The sequence below is a fragment of the Lactuca saligna genome, chromosome 8, assembly GCF_052625555.1.
Source record: "Lactuca saligna cultivar CGN05327 chromosome 8, ASM5262555v1, whole genome shotgun sequence".
NCBI lineage: Eukaryota > Viridiplantae > Streptophyta > Magnoliopsida > Asterales > Asteraceae > Lactuca > Lactuca saligna.
The window spans coordinates 83,319,855-83,340,088 of record NC_136424.1 but is presented as its reverse complement, the minus strand read 5'-3'; the positions used below and the strand labels follow the sequence as shown (position 1 = coordinate 83,340,088).

The following is a 20,234-nucleotide window of genomic DNA, read 5'->3' as shown; positions in this document are numbered from 1 at the left end:
GACGCCAAACATTACTATTTAGACAAGGTTTTAGATATTCATTTGATAATGAAGTTGGTTCTATATCTGCTTAACATAATGGTGTTTTTATGTTTAAAGCTTTACCTTGTAATAGTGTGTATGAAATTGTGACTTGTGTTGATAACCTAAGCAATAGTATGTTTCATATTGATTCGTCTAATGGTGCGGATAAAGCATGTGTCAAAACTAGCAAATTAGGGATAAATTTTAATCCGTGTACAAGATGATTCCTCCATGTAAACTTACAAGGACACAGCTAGTAAAATTTAAAACTCTAATGTCATTTAAGTTCATACTTTCATATATTGTGATTTAAACCCAAAACTCGATCAAATAAACCAAGCCTATTTTTTTTTGGGGGGGGGGGCATAGCCTGTAAATTCTCAACCTAAAACTCTTCTTGAACCTTATTTGGGTCGTAAACAACCTTCTTGAACCTCATTGGGCCGAAAACCCACTTATTTAATCAAGTTGGGTCGAAATCTCCTATCTTTGGGCCTTAAAACCCGAAAACCCTTTCATTTGGGCCAAAAACTCCCTCTTGGGTTTGGTTAGCCCATTTTAAAAAAAAGGAAAAAAATGCAATAAAAGTGACACATCATTTTTACTCAACAAATAACAATGTGTTTAGCTCACAAACATCTAGGCATTGTGCCATTGTCCAACATGTATCAAAGCCACCAATATCCATTTATTTCCCCTCCGTTCTCTACTCTCGACCACAACTCATCACCCCACCCCCCCCCCCCCTCCATCACACTTCAAACATTTCCTCTCTAAGTTACAAGACATATCCTCCACCCGTCTTCAAATTTTCGAGTTCATCATCTTCAAAGACCAATCCTAGGCTTTTTGGTAAGATCTACACTAAACTCAAGTGTTTTGTTTCATATTTATGCTTAGAACATTCAATTTACACACTTTGTTGTGTGTCAAACTCCTTAAAACAGCCATAATTTTCGAGATCTCTTCAAGGCACACGCTAGGTTCAAAGTTTCTATGTATATATGCATGTTTATGTGTTTAACTTTTAGATCTTTACTTAAAAATGAACTTTATCACTTGGATCTTCATAAAAACCTTGAGAAAGTAGGTGTCATCACATATAATACATGTAAACTTGTAGATATGGGATTTATCCACTTAAAATAGCAAAACCAAGTGTTGTGAACAAACTTAAATAACTTAAACTCAAAAATCAGCCCTTGACAGAAAACTTTTAGTCCAATCTCGAACTGTTTTGACCTTGTAACATCCCAAATTTTACAAAGAAAATTTTTCGTTTTAATAAGTAATCCGATTACATATTCCATAAGTTTTTAAAACATTTGTTTCCAATTCACATTCATTACATCATTTTTGTGTTTTTATGAAATCATCAGAGAGTCCCTAAAACGTCCAAAAGAGAGGTAGAGTACACGCCACGCCATCACGTCTTGCCTTTGCCCTTAGGCTCCGAAGTACCTGCAACAATCAACAACCTGTAAGCGAAACGCTTAGTGAGTTTCCCAGAGCATACCACACACAATCACATATCCTGATAGCCATAAAGCTACACACATAACACATAAACCATGCATACATCAAACCTGTAATAGTGCCATGGGCTACCCCACATGGTCTTTACCTAGGACTGCCATGGGCTACCCCACATGATCTTTCATCCAGTGTCGTGGGCTACCCCACATGGTCTTCACCTAGGACTGCCATGGGCTACCCTACATGGTCTTACATCCAATGCCACGGTCTCCCCTCGGGGTCTTCATACAACATGCAATCACATAGCAAATCAAACACAGAGTATCTAGCAAATCTACCGTAATCACATAATGGGCTGGCCTTGGTGCCTTAGACCTATAGGTATGGTGAGAAGACTCACCTGACACGAATGCTGAAGTAATACTTTTTGGACTGGATATGCTCCACGAACTGCTCCAACTTAACTACCTAAAAGTGACATATAATACCCAGTCATTAACCTTAAAGTCCGCCCTGGTCCACTTCAGTTAGGATCAAGTCAACAGTCCATGTTGACCCTAACTCGCCGAGTACAACTAGTGACTCGTCGAGTTTCCCAGGATAACATCTACTTGCCGAGTCATCGAGGTGACTCACCGAGTTCATACGGTCTTGACTGATAATCTAAGGTCCACTCGTCGGGTTTCCTTTCTTGCCACTCGACACGTTTATGACCATCGAATAAATTAGGGAATCTTACTTGACTCGCCGAGTTGTTCCTTCAACTCGTCGAGTTCTAGGCAATCTTCATTCAGCTCGCCGAGTTGTTCATCCAACTCATCGATTTCATAGCAATGTTCATCGGGGTCGCCGAGTTGTTCATCCAACTCCCCGAGTCCATGCCTGTCCTCATATGACTCGCCGAGTCTCCCCCTGATACTCGCCGAGTCCTATCAGATCTCGAGCCATACAGACTCCTTGGAGCCATGCAATGCTTCAAAGTTACATATCTAGGCTCCTGAGGCATGCTTTTCATGTAAAGTTGCAAACTTTACGTGCATGCAAGGCTTTAAGGCCTTAAAATAGCAAATCTAAGCTTGGGATTGAATCATACACTTAAGGGGAGGCTCATGCTAGGCTAAATGGATAACTTTATGCATCTCAAGGTCAAAAGGAGTCCAGATCTGAAGTTACAACTTCAGATCTTAGCTTAAACACAAAACCCCTTTCCTAGAATCCATGCACAAAAGGGCTTTGGAAGGAAATGAGCCAAGGAACAACTTAATACCTTATGAAAGTGATCCACAGTGGTAGATCTTGAATCTCTACGAGTCCTTTGCTTCTTCTAACTTTTTTCCTCAAGTGCTCCCTTCACCAAATCCTTCCTTCAAGCTTAAATCACCAAGAAACACACTCACACTCGAATCAGGGTTTCTGGGAGGAAAAGAACTGTAAAGGGGAGGCTAGGGGAGGCTTATGACCCTTTAAATAGGGTGCAAGGCCCCGAAGTTTAGGGTTTCATCTGCCAACATCTACTCGTCGAGTACCATAGCAAACTCGGCGAGTAGATCATTAAACTTCACTGGCAAACCCGCTACTACTCGACAAGTAGGGAGGCCAACTCGCCGAGTAGCTATTTTAAAGACAAACCAAAATATCATTATTAATACCTGAGGATCAGGGCGTTACAAACCTCCTTAATGGTAATATTTTTCAAAACTGTTTTACACGCAAATAGATCAGGTTATTACCTTTAAAATGACTATTCTCACATTTTCATACAAAATATCTACTATTTTTGGCAAATTTTACAAAACTGCCTATCAGGTTTGAAATAATTTCAGACCAACTTGTGAAGTTGAGCAATTTCACACTTGTTAGAGGCCAATAAAAATGATGAGAAAAATTGTGAACAAAGTAAACAAAATTTCTAAACTTCCAGAATTTACGGATCCAAATTTCGACTGACGATGTTTTTTCTACAAATTTTCCAACAACTAGGTTAGAAAAGCCAAAAACCAGAAAAATGTGTATTTCACAAAAATCAAGCCAAAAATGATATTTTTGACAAAAATGAGTTTAAAATGTTATTTTTACAACAACTAGTCAAAAAACACAAGTTTTGAACAAAATGGGGACTAAAGTGTTATTTTTCCTATAATTGGACCTTAATTGAAAATTTTGTGGCTTATTGGGTCATGAACATCATTTTTACAGAAAGTGGGCTTTTTATATTAATTTTGTAAATAATCGAACTAAAATAAACAAAACAATAACAAACGGGTTAAAAACGATATTCTTATCCTTACTGGGCCTGGAAATAATATACATGTTTAGTGGGCCTTAGTGCCCTTTCATATGTATATTGGGCTCAGGATAAACATTCATATTCCTTTTGGGCCTGGAAATAATAGACACGTGTAGTGGGCCTTAGTGGTCCACTTACATGTTTATTGGGCCTCAGAATGAGTTTTATATCTTCGATTAAGGATCTAGTGACTTGTTAGTTGGCACCTTTGAGTGTACAATCCTATTCTATCGGCGTCCCAAAGACGCAAAGACAGGCAAAATTGTCATTATTTAGTATGGTTATAACGACTCACTTAGAAAAATTAATGTTATAAGATTTACGGGAAATCATCCTATGTTTTTTTGGATAAAACGGGAAACCTTCTTTTTGATAAAGTGGAAATCTATATGCACTAGTACTCAACCACGGGGGTTGAGATCCCAGCATCATCTAACGCAGACAACATCGGGTTGTCTGGAAATCATTCTCTATTTATTTTTGTAAACATTAACACACATGCATTAGTATAAGACCGGACACAAATATTTCAAACCATTTCTTTTTAGAAAATATTGAAATTTTGAAAGTACTATGAAAACGATTCTAAACAAGTACAAAAAAACCATTTTTATTCAAAACTGCTTATGAACTCACCAACTTTTTAGTTGATGCTTTTCAAAACGACTTGTATTCTTAGGAATTCCAGTAGCAGGTAATAAGCTCGAGTATGAGGTCAAGTGGTGCAACTTCAAGAAATTTTACTTTCTTACTTTTGTGTAATTGATGAGCAAATTCAATATGTAAACTATGTAAGTGTGTATCTTCAATGTATGATGTTTGGTTGCTATGTTTCATTCATATTCAATTGTTATGATACTATACACGAAGTCATCCGCCCCCGAACGTTTCCGTCATCCCGGTTCGGGGGTATGACAGGTTCAGAGCATTGCTTATATTGAGCTTGTATTTCTAACCATACAAGATATACAACTATAAATACAATGGGACTAAAAACACTCTGACTAAAAGTATACCTTAAGAATATAAGTATCTTCTAAAAGTATACATACTTGCTAGAACCGTATCATAATACGAACAAAACAAAAGTATTTAGATGTTAAAGAATATAGTCAAACCCTGGCAGTTATGTAATCATATCTGGGATAAATAGAGCCTGATCAACCGTATTTATTCAAGATACGACCAACATGTGTTTGGGAGTGATGGTGGTGTTGCAACGAGCCTAAAACTTACAAACCCTACATGCAAGGGAGCATTAGAATCCGACCTAAGGTATAAAATACTATAGGAGTATTTTATGATACTAAACAATAACAACAATTCTAAAAACGTATCGATTTCGTACATCAGGAAGCCCTAGGATCAAACAAGTAATACTGTAGTAGCATTTTAGAATACCATACGACCTCCACACTTAAATCTTCTACATATATCTCATACTTCCACTCTCATGAAGACAACATGACTGAGCTTCACCTCGAAGACCCCTACTACCCTACGGTAATAGCCAACGAATGGATCGAGGGAGAACCAAAGGAAGTGCAAAGGGAGAACCCAAAAATGGGTCTTAAAGAATACCAAGAGATGAACCACAAAGGAAAGGATTCTGATGAGGAGTCAGACATGGAGGAAGGCACCGAAGAGATCCTTAATGAGCCTTACCCCTAGGAAGAAATATCGAACCAACACGTAGAAAGGGATGACCTTACCAATCATCTCCATCTCTTAGAAGAGGATGTGGCCACCCTAAGACAACAGCTCATGGAAGCTAAGGCTAAGGCAACCTTAGCAGAGCGAGGAGCAGAAGAGGCCACTCGTGAAATTAGCGAAATGGTTGGACACCTTTACACTATTTAGGCATATGAGAGTCATCACACTAAGTCCTAGGTCTACCATGTAATTCGTCACAACTAGTAGTAGTAAATCAAGAGAGGTACACCTTACGAGAACTCATGTAACCTGAGCCAACTTAAGGATTTGATATATATAATTTATTAGTGTAACTTAAAATTTACACAATACTTATTTCTACATACTACCATTAATACATCATAGGGATGTAGGTCGAAACAACAAGAATTGTACAACAAAACATGTGATTCATATGCGTACATGCATAAGTTCATATCTATAATCATAGATAATATACGACTAGAAATAACCATAGTTACTCACGAACCAGTTTCTCATCATGCAACAGAATCATGTCTTCCCATGGAAACAACCAGCTAGCTGGTGAAACACCAGTTCTGTAGATGGACCCCGCAACCTTCCAAGCCGCTGTAACAGCTGCCGTGACAGCCGTCATGGCACCACTCAACGCCAATAATCCTAATGGAAATGTAAATGATGTCGATAACTCCAAACGTAGTATCAACCAAGGAAACCGACGAGGGACAACTTACCCAAACACCCCAAACTCCAAACCGAAGGTCATGAAGCGAAAGCGAGGGAACAAGAAAGGAAGCGGATCGACTCAAGGGCCCACCAAAAGGCAGCAATTTGTAGCACCCTCTAACCCCACTAGCCCCTACCCCAGCACCGAGAAATCTGTATCATGGAAACCTCCCTCTCTGCAGCAAGTGTCGCTACCATCATCATGGAGTTTGTCGGGAATTGCATTGCAATAGGTGCAACAAGAAGGGGCACATCTCCCGCTTCTCTAGGGCGCCGACCCCATGCGTCGCCCCAACCTTCAACCCAAAAGTAAGTCCAGTATGCCACGCATGCGGTGAGACGGTACACTTCAAGAGGAATTGTCCAACAGAGAAGAACGACGGAGGACCAGGAGGAGTTTAACAACAAGACATGATGAAGCAACAAGGAACCTTACTGGGATTACCGATACGTTTCAAAACATCAAAAGTTAAGCACTGAATTTTCACAAAAAAATTACCAATTAAAAATCATAATCATAAAGTACTCCCTCATCGGAACTAATTATATCTTTCATAGGAAAACTAAAGATCCTTGCAAAAGTTAAGATAACTTAGTGTAAACGTAAGGCCGTATGTAATTAAAATCCTAGAAGCTTAGGGAAAGTAAATCCATCTTAAATCTCATTCCTAGTCTGACTGTGGATTTAGGGCATAACCACTCAATCTACAACCTTTTCAATCTTGAATTACATACAACTAAGCTACATCGAACCATTATAGAGAGGTCCAATAGAAATTAGACTATGAAATCACATCGTTTATACCAAGGCACTCGTATTGCTAGGGCACCCAAAAATTCAGACCGAGACAACCACAGTAGTAATACCAAGAACGAAATGGGTGACATTACAAATGTGTACATAGAACGCACTATAATTTCCAACAATTATCCCTTTCAGATCAATCCAACATCTATTATAATAAGGAGCCTAACGGTGTCAATTGACATGGGCTGACTTGATCCTCACCATACGAGAATTCATCTACAAACGAGACTCTTCACCTTAACCAATCGATAAAAAAACTCCTACAACTTATAACGACAATCCTCGAATCATCCCGAGCATCTAGACCCTTAGGTACCCATACAAGAAATACCATGCTCTCTCCAATCCCATAGTAGAGATAAGAAACAAGGAACAAAGGACACCAAGGGTAACCTAGAGATTTATAACCCCCTAAGATGTTTCCAAAGCCCTTTCGGAAACATCACCTACATGCCAAGTTGAGTTCGGAGATCGACTCAACTCATGGAGCCATCCTTGTAGCCAGACCACCAAGACCACTTAGCACCAACATAAGCACCAAAGGTATCCGATCAATGGAACGACCCAGTAAGTATGAAGTTATCAAATCAAGACTAGAACCTCATAGAGTGCCTATCCAACTCGTAAATAGGAAAGGCTAAGTGTCCATAGGACCACTGACTACTAAGGATCAAATGAACCTATCCTCAAGGATCGATATCCCCTATCCCAAATAAAAAACGTACTCGACCCACCCCCAAAAACAAGCAAAGATCGACCTCCTACTAGCTCAAAATCTCTTAGTAAGAAACTCCAATGGCAACCTAAGCAGTATGAGTCCAACTTTACCGCACGAGACTTTAAATTTTGTGACAATAGTGTTCTCCCTAAGGTTTAGAGGCACTACTTTTGGGGGATCAAATACACGATCCTCATTAACCGTGACCATCCATTCACTTCACCATATAGGACCTAAAGTCAGAATACTTTGGTGATTGGGATGAGATGACCAACACTCAACTAACCAAAGGAGAAAGGTCAAGGTCCGGTAGCAAAGGTCCACTAGATCATTAAGGAAGGACTTAAATTTTCGTAGGAACGAAGAGACTAGACGATACCAAGATACCTACACCTCTTCCTTAGTACTTGGGATGCTGATTTAGAAAGAATTTTAGGATGAAATTCTCTCTAACGGGGGGATGATGTTACAACTAGCAAGTTAGGGATAAATCTTAATCCGTGTACAATATGATTCCTCCATATAAACTTACAAGGACCTAGCTAGTAAAATTCAAAACTCCAATGCCATTTAAGTTCATAGTTTCATATATTGTGATTCAAACCCAAAACTCGATCAAATAAACCAAGCCTAATTTTTTTTGGGGCCATAACCCATAAATTCTCAACCTAAAACCCTTCTTGAAGCTTATTGGGCCATAAACAACCTTCTTGAACCTCATTGGGCCGAAAACCCACTTATTTAATCAAGTTGGGCCAAAATCTCCTATCTTTGGGCCTTAAAAATCCTAAAACCCTTTCATTTGGGCCAAAAACTCCCTCTTGGGTTTGGTTAGCCCATTTAAAAAAACGGAAAAAAATGCAATAAGAGTGACACATCATTTTTACTCAACAAATAACAATGTGTTTAGCCCACAAACATCTAGGCATTGTCCCATTGTCTAACATGTATCAAAGCCACCAATATCCATTTATTTCCCATTCCTTCTCTACTCTCAGCCACAACTCATCACACCCCCCCTCCATCACACTTCAAACATTTCCTCTCTAAGTTACAAGCCATATCCTCCATCCTTATTTAAATATTCGAGTTCATCATCTTGGATATTCATAAAAACCTTCAGAAAATAGGTTTCATCACATATAATACATGTAAACTTGTAGATATGGGATTTATCCACTTAAAATAGCAAAAACAAGTATTGAGAACAAACTTAAATAACTTAAACTCAAAAATCAGCCCTTGACAGAAAACTTTTAGTCCAATCTCGAACTGTTGTGACCTCCTTAATGGTAATATGTTTCAAAACTGTTTTACATGCAAATAGTTCTGGTTATTACCTTTAAAATGACTACTCTCACGTTTTCATACAATTTTTCTACTATTTTTGGTGAATTTTACAAAACTGCCTATCATATTTGAATTAATTTCGGACCAACCTGTGAAGTTGAGTAATTTCACACTTGTTAGAGGCCAATAAAAATTATAATAAAAATTGTGAACAAAGTAGACAAAATTTCCAAACTACTGGAATTTACGTATCCAAATTTCGACTTAAGATGATTTTTCTACAAATTTTCCAACAACTAAGTCAGAAAAGCCAAAAACCAGAAAAATGTGTATTTCACAAGAATTAAGCCAAAAATGATATTTTGAAAAAAATGTATTTAAAATGTTATTTTTACCACAACTAGTCAAAAACACAAGTTTTGAACAAAATGGGGACTAAAGTGTTATTTTTACTATAATTGGGCCTTAATTTAAAATTTCATGGCTTATTGGGCCAGAAACGTCATTTTTACAAAAAATGGGATTTTTATATCAATGTTGTAAATAATCGAACTAAAATAAACAAAACAATAACAAACGGGTTAAAAACGATATTTTTATCCTTATTGGGCCTGGAAATAATATACATGTTTAGTGGGCCTTAGTGCCCTTTCACATGTATATTGGGCTCAGGATAGACATTCATATTCTTTTTGAGGCTGGAAATAATAGACACGTGTAGTCGGACTTAGTGGTCCACTTACATGTTTATTGGGCTTGAGAATGAGTTTTATATGTGTTCTTCTTTCTTTTCCGTGTAAATTTTTGATTAAGGATCTAGTGACTTGTCGGTTGGCACCTTTGAGTGTACAGTCGTAGTCTGTAGTTATAACCAGAGTTTCCTGGAGGGAAAGCGGAAGTTTGTGGATAGATCTATACGTGGGTAACACCTCATACCTGAATTGTTCGCTACAGTTAGACTATGCCAATCTAGGGTGACAAAACACATATCCTATTCCGTCGGTGTCCCAAAGACGCAAAGACAGGCGAAATTGTCATTATTTAGTATGGTTATAACGACTCACTTAGAGGAATTAACGTTATAAGATTGACGGGAAACCATCCTTTGTTCTTTTTGGATAAAACGGAAAACCTTCTTTTTGATAAAACAAAAATCTATACGCATCTATACTCAACCACAGGGGTTGAGATTCCAGCATCATCTAACACAGACAACATCAGGTTATCTGGAAATCATTCTCTTTTTATTTTTGTAAGAATTAACACACATGCATTAGTATAATATTGGACACAAATATTTCAAACCATTTCTTTTTAGAAAATATTGGATTTTTGAAAGTACTATGAAAATGATTCTAAAAAAGTACAAAAAAACCATTTTTATTCAAAACTGCTTATGAACTCACCAAATTTTTAGTTGACGCTTTTCAAAACGACTTGTATTCTCAGAAATTCCAGTAGCAGGTAATCAGCTCGACTATGAGGTCAAGTGGTGCAACTTCAAGAAATTTTACTTTCTTACTTTTGTGTAACTGATGAACAAATTCAATATGTAAACTATGTAAGCGTGTATCTTTAATGTATGATGTTTGGTTGCTATGTTTCATTCATATTCAATTGTTATGATACTATACACGAAGTCATTCGCCCCCGGACGTTTCCGCCATCCCGGTTTGGGGGTGTGATAGCATGTTTGTGGCATTGTCGTCTTGGGCACTTTAACAAGAAACACATCACCCAACTCCAAAAGGATGGTGTGTTGGAATCATTTGACCTTAGGAGAAATGATGAATGTGAATCTTGTCTCTTGGGTAAGGTGAAAAAATCAACTTTCATTAAAACTTGTGAAAGAGGTGAAGGATTGTTGGACCTAATCCATACGAACATTTGTGGCCCATTTAGATCAACCACAAGAAATGCTAATCGATACTATGTTCATTTACAAACGATTATAACAAATATGTTATATCTACTTAATCAAACATAAATCGGAAACAGTTGAAAAGTTCAAAGAGTTTAAGCATGGGGTTGAGAATCAATTAAGCAGGAAGATAAATATGCTTAGATCTAATATAGGTGGTGAATATCTTTGTATTGAGTTCCACGAATATCATAAAGAATATGGAATTATGTCACAATTGACTCCTCCCATAACACCACAACTTAATGGTGTGGCTGAGAAGCATAATCGAACCTTACTGGATATGGTTCATTCTATGATGAGTCAGCCACCCATATCGTGAATCTTGTTCTATAAAAGAAGGTTGTCAGAATACCTCATGAGATGTGGACAGGGAAAGCTCCCTCGCTCATATATATATATATATATATATATATATATATATATATATATATATATATATATATATATATATATATATATATGAAGTTCTGGGGTTGTGAAGCACTCGTAAGGCAAGATACACATGAAAAATTTGAACCCAAAGCCGAGAAGTGTTATTTTATTGGCTACCCACAAAATTCATTTGGATACTTTTTCTACAGACCTAGTGAAAATGTGTTCTTCGTAGCTCGAAGAGGAGTCTTTCGTGAGAGAGAGATCATATGAAAAGAGGAAAGTAGGGTGTTATTGATCTTGAAGAAATTCAGGAATCATCTAATCAAGGAACCTCAGACAACACTAGCACTCAACATGAGGAAGAGGTTCTAGTTGATCCAATTGATAATTCATTACACCTTTATCGTTCTAGTAGGGTTAGCTTTCCATTTGAGTTCTATGGTTTCCATATTACTACAGATGGTGATACATTTGTCAGTGAGCATACACTGGTAAATTTAGATAAACCTGCTAACTACAAGGAAGCAAAGGCAAGCCCTCAAGCTGCTAAATAGAATGAGACAATGAACGACAAGATTTAGTCCATGTATGATAATAGAGTATGGAACATGATTGATCATGTGCCTGGTCGAAAAACATTCCGGTACAAATGGATCTTCAAGAAGAAGACTGACATGGATGGGAAAGTACACACCTACAAAACTAGGCTGGTTACAAAGGGCTTTACTCAAACCTAAGGGATTGAATATGATGAGACCTTTTCCCCAGTAGCTAATATAAAATTTATCAGGATCATGCTTGCCATAGTTTCATTTCATGATTATGAAATTTGGTAGATGGATGTTAAATCTGCTATCCTTAATGGGAAACTATCTAAGGATGTCTACATGAGTTAACCAGAGGGTTTTGTACATGTCACATTTTCTGATAGGGTGTGTAAGCTTGAGAAATCCATTTATAGATTAAAACAAGCATCTTGTAGTTAGAATCCTTGCTTCCATGAGAAAGTCAAAGAGTTTGTGTTCACTGGAAGTAAATATGAGCCCTGTGTATATGTCAAAGCTAGTGGGAGTATGTTGACTTTCCTAGTCTTGTTTGCCGATGATATACTCCTTATAGGAAACAACATTCCGGCCTTGCAAGAAGTTAAGTCTTGGCTTGGGAAGTATATCGCTACGAAGGATCTATAGGAAGCATCATATACTCTTGGAATTAGGATTCATCAGGATAGAAAGAATCGTCTTATTGGTCTTAGCCAAAGTACATATTTGGATAAAATACTGAAGCATATCAGTATAGAGAATTCAATGAAAGGGGAATCGCCTATGCATAGTACTATCAAGTTGAGAAAGACTCAAAGTCCAAGTACTGATTAAGAGATAGCTGACATGAATTGAGTCCCATATGCTTCGGCTATAGGAACGATCATGTATGCAATAACCTGTACTCTCCATAATGTGTCTTATGTTTTGAGCATGGCCAGTCGATTTCAGGGAAATCCTAGCAGAGCCCATTGGATTGTGGTGAAGAATATTCTTAAGTATCTGCAATAATGAAAGACATGTTCCTAGTTCTTGGTGTTAGTGATACATTAACAATGAGTGGTTATAGTGACGCCAATTTTCAAACAGACTGGGACAAATTTTGTTTGCAGTCTGGCTGGGTATTCTTACTGAATGGAGGAGCAGTTACTTGGAAAAGTTCTAAGCAAGGCACAGTGGTTGATTCCACGTGTAAATCTGAGTACATTGCAGCGAGTGAAACATTGAAGGAAGCAGTTTGGCTGAAGAACTTTATCGGAGACTCAGAGTCATTCCAACTATTTAGGAACCTATGGAACTCTTCCGTGACAATGAAGGCACAATTTCTTTGAAAAAAGGACCAAAGGATCATGGTACATCCAAGCATATCGACAAAAAGTATCATTACATTCAATATTGGATAGAACAAGGACACCTTCTGGTGAAGAGTGTATAATTAGAAGATAATGTTGCAGATCCATTCACAAAGGCTCTGAGCAAAGTCAAACACTACCAGCATGCTAGGAGCATAGGTCTAAGAGAAAATATTAGTTATAGTAGTTAGGTGATATGTTTGAAACTTGTAACAAAATAAATGTAATTGATTTGGTGAATGAATAATGGTGAATTATTTATGAGTATCATACTGCCTTATATAGTTATTTATTCTGGTGTTTCTTTTTTCATGTTTACACTTCCTGAGTAATTTGAATTATTTAAACTTGCACAGTCAGTCATAATTATGGAAGTAAGTAGTGAATTAAGACTTTCATGAATTGATTCTAGATTGTCGATTGATGTTAAGGCATTGCAATTTAAATTGTTATAATATTTATGAGTACTTTGAAAATAGAGATTTTAAGTATTGGATAAACCCACACTTAGAGATTACTTCGTGGGTCTTGTCACACATAATTATAAGATGATAGCTACCACTATTCTTAAAGCAGAGATATATAGTTTGTAGTTCACAGATCAATTATGCATTGGTTGACTCAAACACATCTAGTAACTAGATATTATAAAGGGTTATTCAATATGTAATTTGATATGTAAATTGTATGACTACATAGTCCAAGCAATTCGTTCCTTCTTCCTTAATAGGGAAAGCGATATCATTGGGCCCCTCTATGATTTGATGTTGACTATATAGTGTTGTGTCAGCCATGACTAATTAATGTGTTTAATTTGAAGTCCAATAAAGTCGTTACAAATCAGGAAATTAGGAAATAGAATTTTGGAAAATGATATTGATTCTGATCCATGTCTCGTGTCCATACAATATTTTGTAGAACAAAGGAATAACTAATCCATTATATTAGGGCTAATAGCTGATTTGAATCAGAGTTTGGCAGTGGCTTTCGAAAGCAGTCTTTGTTGTTTATTTCAAGGTCTATACTTGCAATTGTAGTTACAAACTTATCCAAGTGGGAGACTGTTGGATTAACGTGTCTAAGCTAATAACTAAATTGGTATATTCATGAATTAAAAGCAAAGTCCTTTTTGGGTTTCTCTCAAAACTAGTATTTGGATAGAATGAATTTTGGAGGAAGAAGCTGATTTGTTAATTGATTATACGGTTAATAAATCAATTAGAAATTAAAATAAATGGTTTTAATATATTAATTGGAAATAGTAATAATTAATTGAGAATTATTCATAAAATAATTGAAATTAATTCCAACTTAAATAGAATTAATTGGAAGTATATTCATGAATTTAAAGCAAAGTCCTTTTTGGGTTTCCCTCAAAACTAGTATTTGGATAGAATGAATTTTGGAGGAAGAAGCTGATTTGTTAATTGATTATACGATTAATAAATTAATTAGAAATTAAAATAAATGGTTTTAATATATTAATTGGAAATAGTAATAATTAATTGAGAATTATTCATAAAATAATTGAAATTAATTCCAACTTAAATAGAATTAATTGAAAGTATAGGGACTAACTTGTAATTGTTCAATAGTTGAACAAAATAGGGTTTCTAGATCCTTCTAGATTGGCCTGAAATTTGGCTAGTCTTTTAGGATTTTAGGATAATCCTATTAGTTAATTAAGGGCTTGAATAAATACTAATTTGAAATATATTATTATATTGTACGAATTAGCATTTCTAGGTTTCCATATCAGCTATAAATAGGGTCATTTGTCATCATATTTTCGGACACTTAATACCCAAAGACAATAGCCTAAAATCATCCTATCTCCTCTCCTCAAGTCTTCTTGGTACTAGGTTTTTTGGTACAAGCCATTAGAAGTACAATACCTTTGATGCTAGTTTTTCAAGGTCTTGAAGAAGGATTCTACTTTGATTATTTACAATAATAATCAAAAGGTATGTAACCCTAACTTGATGTGAATTTTGATTTCATAGCCTCTCTCCTAGGTTTTCTTGATATTCATAGTTAGTTGTTATCAATAGAGAAAAGATAGATCCTTTCTATGTTGCATGTGAACTTAAGGGTTTAAGTGTTTTTCCGTCACATATAATTTTTTTATAACCTAGAAAACTCATCAAAGAATTCTTGAAGAATTACTTAAGAATATAATGTGCAAAAAAGTTTATCTTTTCGTTTTCTCCAATTGATATCACTTACCACTTGCATGATCGTCCTCTTATGCCATCTACCTACAAAAAAATACCAACAAGACTTCATCATCCGTAAAAATTCACATTTCATGAAAAAAAATTCATCATATCCCTTCAAAACTCATCAATCCCATTTTATCGTAGAGAACAAACATTTTATCTTTCATTCGAATAAAACAAACCATTCCATTCAATACTTGTTTCTATCATGTCAAATAATATATATCCTATGAAAATTCATAGAGAAATATACATTGGATTTTACCAAGAAGTCGAGAATATTACAAACAATTTTGTAAGCAAGACTAGGGATATTATTTGGTCCAAAATTGGACCGGAACCAAGAAAACAGAAAAAAAGAATTTGAACAATAGTAGGAACCAAAAACCGGACCAGTTATACAAATGCCAGACCGGTTCCGATATTAACCGAGAAGGATAGAAAAACTTCTACTTTGCGTTGGAACCGAAAAGAACCGGTCAAAATCGAAAGAACCAAAAAAACCAAGTTGTTTTGATAAAATTTCGGGGTTGTTTGTTAGTATTCTTAAACTCATGGACTGTTGGGTAAAAAAAGCCAAGTATCATTTTGTGTTTGTATATTGCAGCTAAATGGTGGATTTTGGAGGGCTTTATGGTTGTTGGGTTGGGTGGAGGTGAAGAAAAGAAGATGCAGACAACTAGTGAATGAGATCGGTGGAAAATTGTGATATGAAGTTAAGGTTGGACCGATGAAGCCAAAATCTGGTTAGGCTGGACTGAAATATCCGAAACAACTATTGTTAACATCCTTTAGTATATTTAGAACCAACACATTCTTATCAAAATAGAATATAGGACTTAAAATATATAAAAACAACCTAGTTTTATTTCCATCGAACAATAAAAACAATACATCACGTTCTTTTGATTCTTGAAGTAGCTGTCGCAACCCAGCATATAGCCACTCTTTATTCTTTATGAATCAAAAGCAAACAGACAAAATTTTGAAATACTAATTGAAACTAACAAATAAACAACCTGGCCCAATTCACAAAATTAAATTATTTCAATCCAAAGCAACTGAAATTTCAAACCAAACCAAAGTGGCAAATATACATACCGAGATCAAATAATCAGAGAAACGTTACAAAATTAGTGACAAACTAAAGATTTACATACCTTAGTCCTTGGATAATGAGAGAATCGTTCCATTACTCCAATTGATTAATAATTTTTTGTTTGTGATGGGAAGCGAGAATACGCGTGGATTGGAAATTGTAAACAATGTTTCAGATATCTAATAATTAGATAAGTAAGAGAAATGATTACGATTGGGGGGGGGGGGGGGGGGGGGGGGGGGTAGATTACATCTGATGGGAAATCAACAACACCACATGAATCGCAACCTACATCAGTGTCAAAGGAAGACTTTAAAAATCGGATGAAAATAATATACTGTTAACGTAGAGAGATATAAGAAGACAGCCTAATTGAAAAAAAAATGGGGTTGTCTTCCTTATCTAAAAAAACGAAATAAAGACCTTTATCCATTAAGTTAACAACACCATTTAAATGTCTATCATAAAAATGGAATTACCCAAGGACTTCATAGTATAATTCAAAGTTCTTAAGGCTTGAAAAAAATAAAAAATTTGAAAAATAAGTGAGATAGTTTGCTGTGCTACCGTCGATTGACATAATGGTGGTAGAAAAATATCGATAAACATGAAATAGAGATATTTAGATCAAACCTCACCAATATATTTCACATCTGCTGTTCTAACTCTCTAGCACACTGTTGCGGTGGATCAGTTTTAATCATAAATAATTATATAGAGTCGTTCGTTCATTTCTCCTCTGCCATCATCCCCATCACCACAAACGCCACCACCACTATCATTACCTCTGCCACTAGCCGACCCCACCACTGCCACCTCCATCACTTATACTACCGCAACCTCTGCCACCACTACTTCTTCTGCAACTAATCGTCATAATCATATATGATTACTTAATCTGTGAACAGAGATATATTTATAATCTTTTATGATTAGGCATATACATATAAACATATATAAGGGAAAAAAGTTCAATAGAGAACCATTATTAATCAATGAACCATTATAAGGGAAAAGTTCAATATACTTTTACAATGGACGCATATGTACCGGATTAGAAAAAAAAAAACTCACTTCCTTTTTTTCGTTTAAAATTTTTTTAGACCATGTTTTTTATCGAAAAAAACCGAGTATACCGTTGTTCACGATTTTACGTCCTATTTACAAAGAGATCCATGATGATATATAAAAAACGAACTTTTTTTCCCAAAAAAACTCACTTCATTTTCTTTGTTCAAAAGTTAAGGACTATTTTTTATAGAAAAAAATTAATAAATATATCAAAATTCATGCTTTTTTGTATTTTTTAAACATACATTCTTATTCATGTAAAAAAATGATATTTCAATTCATATTCACATTGTAAACCTGTTCAGATTCACATTGTGAACCTTCTCAGATTCATAGCGTGCATAATTGTAAGTCAGATTCACAATGTGAATCTGAACTGATCAAGCTTTTTCACATTGTGAATATTAAAAATTGAAATATTTACAGTTTAGATTCACAGTGTGAATCTACACTGATCAAGGTTTTTTTGTGAACCTTTTCAGATTCATAGTGTGCATAATAGCAAAGTTAGATTTACAATGTGAATCTGAACTGATCGAGTTTTTCATATTGTGAATGTCAAAAATTGAAATATTTACAGTTTAGAATCACAACGTGAATCTACACTGATCGAGTTTTTTTTCCTAGTCGGTATTGATGTTTATTAATAGATTACATAAAATTAATATTGCTTGGTATAATTAGTTTTTTTTTTTTGATAAAAAACTTAAATATTGAAAAAACTAACAAAATGAAGTGAGTTTTTTTTTTCGAAAAAAAGTTTGATTTTTGTATATTATCATGGATCTCTATGGAAATATGACGAAAAATCGAGAACAACGGTACATTCGATTTTTTTCGATAAAGTATGTGGCCTAGAAAAAATTTAAACCAAAAAAAGAGGTGATTTTTTTGGTGAGGAGGTTGATTTTTTGGTATAATCCGGTGTGTGCGCGTCCAATTTACAAGTGTATATTTATTTCCTTGGCCATTGATCATTATGATTTCCGACGCTCACGATTGGTTCCTTGGTTCCTTGTTAATTATGGTTCTCTATTGAACCTCACCCTATAATCATATATGATTATACATCTCTTCCATATAATCATTTATGATTAGGCATACTCTGCTATAGTTGATACATTGGAGCACTAGAACGGCAAATGAGAAATATGTCACCGAGTTGAATCTCAAAATCTATATTATGTTAATCTTATGTAAACTATCATATATAGACACACACATGATCTTTTCGAACCCATATTTTCTTGTGAACCACTCTTAAAATAATAATTTTTTATTTGATATTTTTTTTTTCAAAAAAATGACCTAAAACACCAAATCGGTCCTATAGAAGCATATTTACAAAAAATCCCAAATGATGTCCATATACGACATGTGCATATGTGCATTTTTAAGAACTTTCTGAGTTTCCGATGTTTGTTTACATATGTATCTGTCGTATTTTTCGAGATTTTTTTTGCAAACATGCTTTTATAGGGCCAATTTGGTGCTTTATGTCAACTTTTTTGAAAAAAAAAAAGTCACATAAAAAGTCTGTATTTTAAGAGTAGCTCACAGGAAAATATAGGTTCGCAAAAGATGCTGACATGATATATATATATATATATATATATATATATATATATATATATATATATATATATATATATATATTAAACGACTAAATATCGTATTTATCCGACTTAAACCTTAAATATCTTATTTATCCTTATTAATGTTTTAAAATTTCAAATGTATCCAAATCAAATTTTAATAGTTTTTTATTTTTTAATAAATTTTTTTCATAATTTTAAATCATAAAAACTAAAAAAAACAAGTGAATGGACCATAATATCCTTCTTTTATAAAGGCATCGATAATCACTATTGCTCCTAAATCACTGCTTGTGGGTCTCACACTTATTCCTTGGAGCTGTTGCTAAAGGCACCGATAATCCTTTCTATCCATTTTGTAGTTTTCTTTTTGTTTATTATTAATGGGTTTTTGCTAGATTTTGATTTTGATTTGTGTGGGTTTTTTAGTGTACAAGTTGTTTATATTGAGAATCTTCAAGATTTTGATGAACCCATGTGAGACCAAGTATTAGATTTGTCGATTTTTGTAACATCCTGAATTTCGTATACCTTGATGTATGTTTAACCTTAAGACTTATAGAGTGACTCGACGATTCGTAAGTCCGACTCGCCGAGTAGGGCTGAGTTGCCAGCGTGGATTTAATGAGTGGACTCGACGAGTCAGAGAGCTGACTCGCCGAGTAGGTGCTGGGTAGAGAAACCCTAATTTCCTGGGGATTGGGGCCTATATAAAGAAACTTATAGCCTCATTTGCGGCTCACCTTAACTGAGAGTAAACCCTAACGTCCTTTTGAGCTAGAGAGTGTGAAAGGAGCTAATGTTAGGGTCTTTTGGTACATTCATTTTGAAGAGGAGGGAAGGAGTCATCAAAGAACAAGAAAGGGGCTAATGGATTAGTGTTATTTCGTCAAAGAGCTTCTGGAGAAGGTAAAAAGTTCCCACCTTTCTCCTTGTGGTGATTAGATCTAATGTTTTGATGAATAGGGCTTTGTATCACCTTTTTGTTGATATATGAGTACATGAAGTCCCTTTCTAGGTCTAGACTTCAGATTTGGACCTTGTGAGGTCCAGA

At 35.4% G+C, this 20,234-nt stretch overlaps 1 long non-coding RNA gene across 1 annotated transcript; it reads right to left on the bottom strand.

Annotated features, from left to right (window-relative positions):
• Positions 1-1,272: 1,272 nt before the first annotated feature.
• LOC145008062 (uncharacterized) lies at positions 1,273-16,713 on the bottom strand. The gene is made up of 3 exons (XR_013663246.1): positions 16,576-16,713; positions 15,423-15,454; positions 1,273-1,485 (listed from the first exon to the last, which is right to left on the bottom strand). It is a non-coding gene; the product is annotated as an uncharacterized LOC145008062 (long non-coding RNA).
• Between the last annotated feature and the right edge of the window lie 3,521 nt (positions 16,714-20,234).